This window comes from Melospiza melodia, chromosome 28, assembly GCF_035770615.1.
Source record: "Melospiza melodia melodia isolate bMelMel2 chromosome 28, bMelMel2.pri, whole genome shotgun sequence".
NCBI classification, from domain to species: domain Eukaryota; kingdom Metazoa; phylum Chordata; class Aves; order Passeriformes; family Passerellidae; genus Melospiza; species Melospiza melodia.
In genome coordinates, this window is record NC_086221.1 from 8,359,880 (window position 1) to 8,371,927 (window position 12,048).

Genomic DNA, 12,048 nt, shown 5'->3' on the forward strand with positions numbered 1-12,048 from the left:
GCTCCCTGACCCTCCAGAATGGGTTTATCTCCTGAGATCAGCACCAAACGGGGTTTATCTCTTGAGATCAGCACCAAACTGAGTTTATCTCCCTGTACCAGCACCTAGCAGGGTTTATCTCTCAGGATCAGCACCAAACTGAGTTTATCTCCCTGTATCAGCACCAAGCTGATCTGGGGTCGGGGGGCTCCCAGGGTGCCCCCAGCCTCATGGCCCGAGGTCCAGGCAAGGACCCCAAAGCCTGGAGCCACCTCCCCTCCGTGCCATCATCAGCTGAACATCATCTCCTCTCCCAGAGCATTGGGACATCAACGTCTGCTTGAGAAAGTGGCTCCTTCACACTCGTGTGCTCCCTGCTCCTCTGCCCTGCTTTTCAATTTCAGAGCTCTGGCAGGTCTCTGATTAATTCAAGCCTGTTTAATAACCCTTCTGTTTAGATGAAACGAGCTGTCTTGTTTTCTTTATTTCTAACACTAACTCTCGTTTCTTTGCTAAGGATCTCTGTCACTTAAAAACTTCTCTGTCTCCAACCAAGCTGAGACTGAGATGGAGAAAGCAGCTGCTGACGTCCACATCTGACATCAGCCACAAGGTCTGAGGCTAAAGAGGGGCTGGACACTTTGATGGATGAGATATCCTGAGCAAAACCAGGAACTCCACAAATCCCACAAACAGCAGCACTGTGGGGACCATGGGGGTGACAGGAGGGGAGATTTGGGAGCTGCAGCACCCACCCAGGAAGGGTCACCATGTTTCTGCCTGTGGGGGTGGAAAGTGTCCCATAAAAGCCCCTGGAAGCTGCTGGGGCCGTGTCCCACACTGTGCCCCTGGCGTGGCAATCGATTGGCCATGGGCTGCTGCAGCTGCTCCCGGCCCTGCACAACTGCCCTGGTTATTGTTATCATTATAAAAATTACTGAGGCACTTAGGAAAGCACCCACAGCCCCTCCCTGCTCTGTGGCACCTTCCCTTGTCCCCTGCTCTGCTGTCACATCTCCGCCCCACAGCTCCTGCGGCCACTGCCCAGCCCGGCCTTTTCCCTGCCCGTTTCAGAGCCCCGGGAGCAGCAGCAATTCCCAGGAATTCCCTCAGGACACCCCGGGCTGCTCCTGCCTCGCTGCAGCTCAAAGCTGCACTTGTCTGCAGAGCAACTGAGTCACTTCCTCCCACTCCTGCCTGCGGGACAGGCTCCAGCCCTGCCGGAAAACAATAAATCCTTCAGGATGTGCGAGGCCATAATTCACAGGGATGCAGCCGGGCTGGCTGCCCCGGGAGCCCTCAGCACCCCTGCATTCAGCTCTGCCCCAGGGAGGTGTCCCAGCCCCATCCCAGGTGTCCCCAAATCCCCAGGACATCCAGCTCTGCCCCAGGGAGGTGTCCCAGCCCCATCCCAGCTGTCCCCAAATCCCCAGGGCACTGCTTGGATGGAGCAGCAATGGGGTCACGGCGCCAAGGTGGGTCAAGAACTGAGCATAAAAGCTCTATAAAATGCACAGACGTTCCCACAGGGAGAGAAACCGTAGCTAAGTTTGTGGCAGGGCTCCTTTGGCAAACCCAGGGACGCATCACAAAAGGAGTTTCCTTCAAAAACACAACAAAACAACTCGTGAGGGCCAGGGCTGCACTCTCAGCTGGTTCAGTTTTACAAATCCCCTCTTTACAACCACAAACTGCTACTCCAGATCCCCAAAACATTCCCACAGATCTCGAGGACTGGGCAAAGCCAAACTCAACAATTAGAGCCGTCTCTGGCCCAAAACCTGTGGAACTTCCACCAAAACCACCCAGCCATGCCTGGCCAAAAAGAACCTTGCAGATCTGAGGAAAATCAGTGATTTTGGAAAATCCAGGAGCACTGAGCGCGGCTCCCTTTGTCTTTTTCGAAGCAAAGACCAAGTGAGTTACATTAAGGATCACAAGACTTTGAAGCAAATGATCCCACACAGATGAGAACAAACGCAATGACAAGGAAATTAATGTGATATCCCCCTCAGTAACACGATGGCTAAAGCAGATAATCTGCCCAAGTGTCATGTTTATAATGGGAATTTGCAGAGAATGAGGCAGGACTTCGCAGGGATGAACAAATGAGCCAATATTCTGTTTCTTCTCATGTTAAAATTCTGCAGTTTGGGATAAAAATAATGGGTTTTTTATAAATCTTGGGAGGAGAAGGAAATTTGACCGAAATTGTTTTGTTTCAAATAGATTTTTGCAGCTCAGAGGGTGTGGGAGCAGGTGAGCTGCCCAGAGCCCCGTGCCATAAGGACTCACCCCAGGGAGACAATTCCTTTATAAAAGTCAATTCAATCTCATTTCAATGGCAGGATTGACACAGAGCTCCTTGGTGCAAGCCTGTGAGGCAGTGGATGGTTAAAATCCAACACATCCAGAAGTGAAATCCCCCTCTGCAACGTCCCTGCAATTCCCCCCAGCCTGTCCCTCCTGCGGCCAAACCTCCCCGTGACCCAGCACCCTGGGCTGGGCCAATTCTTATCCTTTTTTTTTTTGGTTTTTAACCAAGTTACACAACCCCCTTGGAAGTCCTCACAAGAGCCTGTGCTGTTGTTTTCTCTGTGCTGGGAGTTTGTTCTGGCACTGCTGAGCTGAGCCCAACCTCGGCCGCGGGGAATTCATCCAGCAGGACCGACTTGTCCCTGCCACACAGAGCTTGTCCCTGCCACACAGAGCTTGTCCCTGGCACACAATTCCTGCCCTGAAAAGCAGAGTTACACAAGCCCTTGCAGCAGCACCTCATTGTGGCCCGGGGACGCGCCAGGAGCTGCTGCCTCTGTCTCCCCTCGAGCCCGGCGAGTTTGGCCCGAGCGCCTCGGTTGCTGTGAGATTTTTAAAGGCAGTCTGGACCTGTCACCACTGAGCAGCCTCTGAGCACAATTCCTGCTCCAGGAGGCTCCTCAGCTGCCAGTGGAGCCAAGCACTCCAGGAGAGGGCTGGGATTAACTCCTCGAGAGCTGCAGGGAAATCTCACAGAGGGACAGAGAGAAGCTGCCGTGCCCCTTGCTCTGCCACAGCACCTCCCAGCCCAGCTCATTGCTCGTTTCCATCCCAGCTCCAGCCCCACAAGGGATGATGCCTCTGCTGTTAAATTCACTTGGAAATCCAGAGGGGCAGACAGCAGAGTCAGGGGTTTTGGCAGGTTTAAGGCAAACACAAGATTCCTCGTCCCAAGGTGGAGTTTGAAAAGCTCTCACTGCCAGTTTGCTTACTCTGGGTTTATCATGGAATTACAGAATAGGGACCTGAAATCCCATCCAGTTCCCATCCCATCCACTGTCCCAGGTTACTCCAAGCCCCATCCAACCTGGCCTTGGACACCCCAGGGAAGGGACCTTTGAGGTCCTTTCCAACCCAGACCATTGCACAGTTCTGTTTTGACTTCAGAGCAGATTTCAGAGCTGTGAAATGGCATATTTGCAGCACAAGAATAACCAAGGCACTTAGGAAAGCTCCAGGCACGCTCCCTTTTCCTCCCCACCTCTTCACACTTCCATTAAAAATCAAAAGGAAATTCGCAGGCTATTTTTTTTTTGTTGTTGTTCAAATAACATTCCAGGCTGTGACATAAGCCAGCAGAGACAGGAAATATGATCATGAGGGCACAGCTCCATCCTCTGCTCCTGTCACTGCGACTTTTTGGGGACTTGGCAGATGAGTGAGCAGAGCAGACAGCCGGCGTGTTTTATGGAGTTGAACTGTAACATCCCTGTTCCTCAGCCAGCTCCCTGCTCCTCTGCTCTGACACCAATAAATCTGCCCAGCCACGGGGAACAAAGCTCTTCACACGAGCTGCCCACACATGAACCCCTCACACTGGGCTACCTGGGCAAGCACCCAGCCCCTGGCTCTGCTGTGGGTAAATGTTCCCCCAAAAATGGGAAAATGCCAATTTCAGAGCCATCACCCGGGGGGTTGAACCCTACCACCAACACACTCGCAGTCACCACAGCTTCCCAAGTGCCAATTCCCAGAATCCCAGCCTCCCATCCTGAGGGGAAATGGCCACTTTGGGCTGGAAGGAAACCCTGCCAAGGCAAACCCCAGAGCCCAGAAATCGCCACACAAATCCAAACAACTCAAAGCCTCCTTTGAGCGCTGTCCAGGCATTAACCTCAAAAGCACAGACTCACTTTTTGGACGCTCATTCCCAGGTAAACAAAGCAAAGCAGGGAGACTCAGGAACAGCTGGAAAATGCCTCCAGATTTGTGTCCTTCCCTTGCTGGGTGCCCAGTGCCCTCCAGCAGGGCCGGCACACCGGGGATCACTGCAGGCTCTGGTGATGGCAGAGCAAGGACTGCCCAGCAGTCTCCTGCAGGAATCTGTTCCCAGGCTGGAAGTGACAGGAGGAACTCCTGGCAGGCTGAGTCAGGGAGTGACGGGGCCGTGGTGGCCGCGCTTCCTCCGGCACAGCCGGCGCTGCCCGCGGCTTTCCTGTCCCCCTGATCCCCCCAGGCAGGGAAACGGGGCTCCAGAGCCTGGCACGGCGGGGGTTAAACTGCTGCGGTGCAAATCCTGTGTCCCAGACCGGGACAATGAAAATGAGCAGTTTGGAGGAAAAGGAGCAGTTTGCTCCAGCCTGTGCCGTACCAGCAGGAACGGCCTCGCCAAGGACGGTCACCCGCTCTCCCATCCATCCCTTCAGCAGGAAATGGGATTGGATTTGTCACAAACACCCCCAGCATTGCCACTGCTGATCCACACGCGTGATTCCAGCCCAGGGCAGGTGGGAGATGCTGGTCCAGCCCTGCCAGGTGACACAGAGGGGCAGGGGCTGCACCCACACTCAGCTCTCCCTGCCTGCGCCCCCTCTCCTGCTCGCAGGGATTGTTCCTGGCGTGGATTCCCACAGAGACTCCTCCCTGCTCCCCCAGGCTCTGGCAGGGCTGTGACACAGGGACGGGCAGTGCTGGCGGCTGTCACACTCACGGGCAAGGCTCACACTGACCCAGCAGCCACTGACCGTGCCTGGGGCAGCCAGGCTGGACCCTGCCCTTCCTGTCCAGCTCCAGCTGGTTCATGGAGCTTGTGTTCCAGCCCTGAGCCCCCCGAGCCCCCCAGAGCCCCCCAGAGCCCCCAGCTCCCGGCACAGCCCCGGGGCAGAGCGGGGGAGCCCTGAGGAAGCAGCAGCAGCAGCGGGAGCAGCAGAGGTGAGAGGTCAGGGCAATATTTACTCAGACATCACCTTTCACTTTTATGAAGTGGGGAAACGGGGCTGGAGCAGGAAAAGGGCTGGGAGGGACGTTCCCTCCTGGGAAGCTGCTGTCACAGCAAACACGGAGCTGGCCCCAGAGAGCCGGGGGCCAGGACAGGGCCCTCCAACCCCACACGGGGCTGGGAATGGCTCCAGGCTCCCTCTGGGAATGGGCAGGGGCCCTGCAGGAGCTGCCCGGGCATTCAGGAGCACAGTGGGGTCATCCCTGGGCACTGAGGGTTTAGGAACTGGCAGGCACAGAGCGAGCTGGGATCAGCTGGATGACAGAACTTCCACAGGGGAAACTCTAGGAAGAACCTTCTCCTTCAGCAAACGGGGAGATGGAGCTGAGTGTGCCCCTAGCAGGGAGCAGGGCAGGGGCAGTGCCAGGCAAGGAGGGCACAGCACAGCCTTGCCAGGGCCCTCCCAGGCTCACCCTCCCCATGCCTTCAGAGATCATCTGGACTTTTCTATAACTCTGATGCCTTTTATCCCCGGCTCTGAATGCAATTTTAGCCCGGGCAAAGCAGGATTAAATTTTCATAGCAGGATACATTTATCTCGCTTTTCACTCCCCCCTCGCAGGTCGATTTCAGGCAAACAGAAGCTGCGATTACGGGGAGAAACATGAGATGGGACCTCTCTGATAAGGAGGGGAGGGTTCCTCTTTCCCAGCCCCGCATCCCTGGCTGATGCCGGTACCGGATCGAGATTTCCAGCCCAGCAAGGAGCACACAGCGCATCGGCTCCATCGCTCACACGTGTTGCACTCGTGTGCTTGGGGAAGTTCTTCCTCGGGAATGCTGCTGGAGCAGCCTCGCCCCACCCGGGCACAGGAGCCACGGACACGGAGCGAGGACAGACGGACACAGCCAGCCTGGGTCACCGGGAATGCCCGAAAAGCACCAAAATCCCCCCGTGCCCCGGCTCAGCTCCCCAGCCCTGCGCCCCCACCGGCACCAGGCGCTGCTCCGTTCCTTGCTGGGCTTGCGCTCCGTTTTTAGTTGGATCCAGAGGATCCCCTCTAGTGGGATGAGCAGGAATTTCAAGCCCACATCCCACCCCAATTCCCGAGCTGGCTGTGGGTGCCGGGGGGAGCAGCCTCGGGAGCTCCTCTCTGTCCCTTTTGCCATTTTCCCCCTGAAGGTGCAGCCAAAACCAGGCTGGGATGCGGATGCCAGGTGGGGAGAACCGGAGAAAAGAGAAATAAAGAAGATAATAAACCCTTCCGCGGCCGCAAAAGGAGAGGATTTCCACCACAAAACACCTTTGGCAACACGGACCCGCTGCGTGCCCGCACTCAGGAGAGGTGGCAGGGCCACCCTGTGACACAGCCGCACTCGGGAACACAGCCCAGCCCGAGTCCCTGCGGGCACACCCCGCAGTAAATCCGTTTATTTCGCTGCGGACAGCGCTGCCGCCCCGCATTCCCTTCGGTCCCCGCCGCGCTTTTCAGCCGCCGCTCCCCGGGCGCACCGAGCGCTCCCGGCCCCGCCGCGCCCACCCTGGGGCTGGCACCGCCCGAGGGGGTGCGGGGATGCTCCGGGGGCACCGACACCGCCGCAGCCCCGAGGGGTCGGGAACACCCCGGTGCCCCCCGCCCTCCCCTCTGCTGTGGTGGCCGTGGCCTCCCAGCCAAGCTGGTTAAGAGATTAACACTCTAAAAACCACATTTACTCTAATTAGCCATGAAATCTTTGTAACTAAGTGAAAAAATGTTTCCCTTGAGGGATTTTTGTCCATTCATCGCTGTTTGAATTGCCAGGGAGAGGGGGGGTGGGGTGGGGAAGAGAAAAGAGGGGGGACGGGAGGAAAAAAGCCCCTCAGATGTAATGAATTAATAGCAGAGCGCCCCGGGGGAGCAGCGGCTCCTCCGCAACACGGGCACCTCCAAGGGGCTTTGCGCGGCTCGCCGAGGGGCCGCTGCTGAATTATTTGGAGTTAACAGACTGTAACAGCCCCGCTCCCGTTCGAGCCGGGCAGCCTGCGCGGACAGACGGACAGACGGACGCTGTGCCCGGCCAGCCGCGTGCCCTGCAGACAGGCAGCACCAGCCGTGCCCCCAGTTCCTGTTGTACCGGGAAAAACATCCCGGAGTCAGGTGGGAGGGGAGGCAGAGAGTCTTGCCACAACTTAGGCCCATAAATATTTCATATCGCTGGAAGAAGAACGATTATATTCCTGCCAGCACTTTTCTTGTGTATTTTAAATGTGTCACCGCCTTCTACTTTCTCCCCCGTTTGTGTTTCTTGTAACAGGCCCATGAAATAAAGATTAGCTGAATAATCAGGAGTGTTTAGAAATGTGAAGGGGCCTGTCTCAGGAGCACTGCATGCTCGGGTTCATCTTTTTTCCAGGTTTTTTCCCCCTGTTTTTAAGGATGCCGGAGGCAGGAGGGGGAGCGCGGCTGTCGCAGGGCGGAGGCGAGGGGAGCGAGCCCGCCCTGCCCCGTCAGAAATGACAGGCTCGGAGCCGGGAGCGGCAGCGGGGCACTCTGTCCCATTGCATATTTATCGTTCGGGCTGCAGAGGGGCCAATTAAAGCGGCTTCATCAGCGCCGTGTGCGAGCGGCCGCGGCTGTGCTGGAGAGGCGGGGTGAGAGGGGCAGGTGGGCACGCCGCTGTTGGGATGTGGGGAGTCCCTTCTCCGAGAGCTACAAACCAGCAGGGGCATCCCTGCATCCCCGGGATATCCCTCAGTGAGCAAAAATACCCCTGAATCCCCGGGATATCCCCCAGTGAGCAAAAATACCCATGGCTCCACCAGGATCGCCCCTCGGTGAACAAAGGTGCCCCTGCTCCATCAGGAGAGCATCCCTTGGTGAGCAAAGGTATCCCTGCTCCTTCAGGATCATCTCTTGGGGAGCAAAGGTATCCCTGCTCCACCAGGAGAGCATCCATCAGTGAGCAAAGGTGCTCCTGCTCCACCAGGATCACCCATCAGTGACAAAGGTGTTCCTGCTCCACCAGGATCATCCCTGGGTGAGCAAAAATACCCCTGGTCCCCCAGGAGAGCATCCTTTAGTGAACAAAGGTGTCTCTTCACCCCCAGGATCACCCCTCGGTGACACAGGTGTCCCTGTACCCCCAGGATCACCCCTCGGTGACACAGGCACCCCCGCACCCCCAGGATCACCCCTCGGTGACACAGGTGTCCCCGCACCCCCAGGATCACCCCTCGGTGACACAGGTGTCCCCGCACCCCCGGCACAGCGTCACGCTGGCACCAGCAGCCAGCCCAGCTTCCCACCTTCAGCTCCTCACCACTCACGCAGTTTCTAAATATCGGCTCTGCTTTCTCTCCCGGTTCTGCTCCTCATCTCAGCTGCCCACGGCATGAGACACAGTCTGCACCTACATCTGCCCTAGCTTTTGGGCAACCTTTCCCAGGCATGCTCGAGACTCCCACATTTAGCTGCAACAGGAGTTCCCTAAGTAAGTTCTGGAAAGCCTCGTGGCGGAGCCGAACGGGAGCTGCCGGGAAGAGCCTTCAAATCACACATTTATTTCCCCGAGACTCCGCCGCTCTGCCCGGCACGGCGCTCCAAATGTCAGCTCCGTTTAGCTGCTTGGCGGCCAATTTGTCACATCCTGATGCAATTCGCGGAGGAGAGTTAAAGAGCGCGGGGCAGGAGCGGCGGCGCTGCCCTGCCCGGGTCCCGCAGCTCCGCTGGGTGTCCAGCTGAGCTCCGGGAACGGGGCAGGCCCGGGTTAACCGGGGAGCGAGGCACAGCTCGGCCAGGGCCGCTCCCGTCCTGTGGAGGGGTACGCGCAGGTCTCACACAGCATCAATACCTGCTTCCACCGACTCCTGAGCCGGGGGACCCCGCGATTAATTACATCCAGCACCGCCGTAAAGACAATGAGGAGTAAATTGGGTTAGTTTATCTTCTGGCGGCCAGCACCGGCGATGTGGCTGGCAGAGTTGGGAGGGATGGCTGCCTTGGCTGATAAGGCGTTTCACAAGTGACACCGCTGGGTCACGTCCCTGGCTGCGAGCGCCGAGCTCCTCGAATCAAAGCTGCTTTATCTGCTCCCCTGCACCACCCCAAAGTGCCGCGCTTGAGCTCCGAGGGTCCTCAAAGTGACGACAAATGGCACAAGGACAGCAATAAAGACCCAAAAAAGAGCCCCATCGAGTTCTAAAGGATCTAACACCTCTGTGCTAAAGGTAAAAAGCCAAACATCTGTTCCGAGCATGGCACAGATTCTTGCGAGGCATCTGTCCCTCAGCTGTAAGTAGGTCACCTCGTCTCACTTTAGCCACATTTATCAATGAAGCCACCCGGAGCAGGAGGGACAGAACCGCGTCCCCAGGTCTACCAAGCACACTGGAGCCACCAGTGAAGCATCAAGTGCCCAGCCAAGAGCAGGAGCAGCCTTTGAGCGGTGGTTTCGCACCACGGCACTCGGAGAACTTCACGTTCCCTCACCTCCGAGCCTCAGCTGCTGCTCTCAGACGCGCAGGGCATCTTTTCCCTCTGCCACTTACTATTCACCTCGCTTAAAATTAACCTATTGACTTTCTGATACCCCTTAGAACACAGATTAATTGAACATCACTCACTTCACCTCCAGGAACGCGCGGCTATTGGCCGCAGCGTGAACGGAGACAAAGCCGGGGATGCCTGACCGTGCCAGGTTAAACGGAGGTCACAGCGGCGAGGACAGCTCGCCCAGAGCAGCCCCGGCTGTCACCGACACCCTCCCGGCGGCTCCGGGGCTGCGGAAAGCGGGAGCATCACCCGGGAGTTGGGATTTCCCCCGGGGAGCACAAGCGCGTTCGGTACCGGTCCCCTCATCGCCGCCCAAAAGGGTCTCCCGCGGGTTTCGGAAAGTTTTCCTGGGGATTTTGTGTCTTTTCCCCTAAGATTCAGGGCTGTTTTCCAGAAAGTGCCTCCCTGCTAACAGCAACTTTTCATGGGGATGAGTTTCTGCCGCTGCATCGGCTCCAGACCGTGACTGAGCGGTACCGAGCGGCCGCAGAACGAGCGGGGAGGCGGCGATGTCTAACGGGAACGCGGAGCAGCGCGGGGAGGCGGCGGCAGATGGATTCCCGGGAACCGAGGGGCTCCGAGGGGCTCCTCCATCCCTTCCCCAGGCACCCCCGGCATCTCCGCGCAGCTCCGCGGGCACCACCCCGCGCTCCGCAGCCCCCGTGCCGCCCGCAGCCCCGGCGCCACCCGGCACGGCCGCGGCGATGCCGAGCTCGTTCCCTCATCCTCGGGCGGGGGATGCCCGCGGATCCCGCACCCCGCTCCGGGCAGCGGCCCCCGCCACCCGCCGCCACTCACCGGCCCCGGGCGCCGCGCTGCTCCCGGCTCAGGGCGGGGGATGCCGGCGGCCCCCGGCACCGCGGAAATCAATCCGGGGCCGGGCGCCGCCGCTGCCCGCAGCCCCTCGGCCTCGCCCGGCGCGGCTCGGCTCGGCTCGGCTCAGCCCCGCCGGCCTCTCATCGCCTCCGCAGCCGCTGCCCGAGTGCGGCGAGCGCGGCTCCGCTCGCATCCGCCAGCCCCAGCCCGGGCGCGCTCCCCGCTCCGCGCCGGCCCCGCGCCCGGGCGCGCTCCCCGCGCCGCTCCCGCCCGCCCCCGCGCCGCCCCCGCGCAGGGTTAACCCTTCCGTGCCCGCCCGGGGCTCCGCACCCCCGGCCCTCCTCACCTGCGCCCCCCGTCCCGCAGAGCGCGGCCGAGCCGGGCCCGGGAGCGGCTCCGCGCCGGAACAAAGCCCCGCAGCGGCCGGGCGGCCTCCCCGCGCCTCCCTCCCGGCACAGCTGTGCCCACGGGGCCCCGCAGCTGCCCCGCAGCTGTCCCAGCTCCACTCGGGTGGGGGTGCAGGGAGCGGAACGGGGCTGTGGGGTCTGGGCCTGGCTCCGACCCCCTGAGCACCCCTCGGCTGCACTTTGGGGGCAGAAGAGGCACCCGAGGGCTCCATTCCTCAGTTTCCCCTCTCTGGAAGGGCTGGCAGCAGGAGCGGCACCTGAGGGCTCCATTCCTCAGTTTCCCCTCTCTGGAAGGGCTGGCAGCAGGAGCGGCACCTGAGGGCTCCATTCCTCAGTTTCCCCTCTCTGGAAGGGCTGGCAGCAGGAGTGACACCTGAGTGCTCCATTCCTCAGTTTCCCCTCTCTGGAAGGGCTGGCAGCTTGGGTCTCTGCCAAGGCTGGGTCACCTGCAGCAGAGCCAGAGCTGGGCATGTGCTGCAATGGCCCTGAAGCCACCGAGCCCCACAGCTCCTGCCAAAAGCTGCCAGAACCCAACCACAGAGGGCATGGGGACCAGAGAACCCAGCCACAGAGGGCATGGGAACCAGAGAACCCAACCACGGAGACCATGGCTCTGAGCACTCACTGCTGGGAACTGGAGATCCCCTCCTTGGGCTTGGGTGCTTCAGCCACGGAGCCACGACCTGGCCTCTCCTGCTGCCTCAGAAACACCTGGCAGCTGCAGGGAACCAAAGGGAGGAGCATCTCCCAACGCCTCACACCCCACTGGCCACCTGCAGCAGCCCGCAGGGGTTTGGGAACAGCTGGAATCAAACACTTGGAGGGAAAGGCAGTGCCAGTGCCACAGCAGGACCCTGTGCTCCTCAAAGGCAGGAACACCACGGTGCAGCTGATCCTGACCCAGCCAGGGCCATGGGAATGATTCTGAGCAGTGCAACTGGTGGAGAGGATCAATACCATGATGGATTGCTGCTTGCCAGCCCTTGTCATCGGGAATTTTTAAACCATTTTTCTATTACACACCGGGACAGTGGCGAGAGAAAAATCAGAGCCATCATCCCGGGCCTCCTCCACAACAAACCTGAGTGACAAAACCAACCCAATGTCCTGTGTCAGCCCA

The 12,048-nt window shown here is 59.3% G+C and overlaps 1 protein-coding gene across 3 annotated transcripts in view; it reads right to left on the reverse strand.

Moving 5' to 3' along the window:
* Nucleotides 1-10,574, reverse strand: part of PLXNA2 (plexin A2) — a 128,888-nt gene extending 118,314 nt beyond the window's left edge. The window contains exon 1 of one of the 3 annotated variants that reach the window (XM_063178069.1): nt 10,504-10,574. The gene's annotated coding sequence lies outside the window, so the exon portion shown is untranslated. Of the gene's footprint in view, nt 1-4,148; nt 4,324-10,503 lie in introns of those variants that run through there. The other 2 variants (XM_063178068.1, XM_063178070.1) reach the window with 2 other exon arrangements.
* Between the last annotated feature and the right edge of the window lie 1,474 nt (nt 10,575-12,048).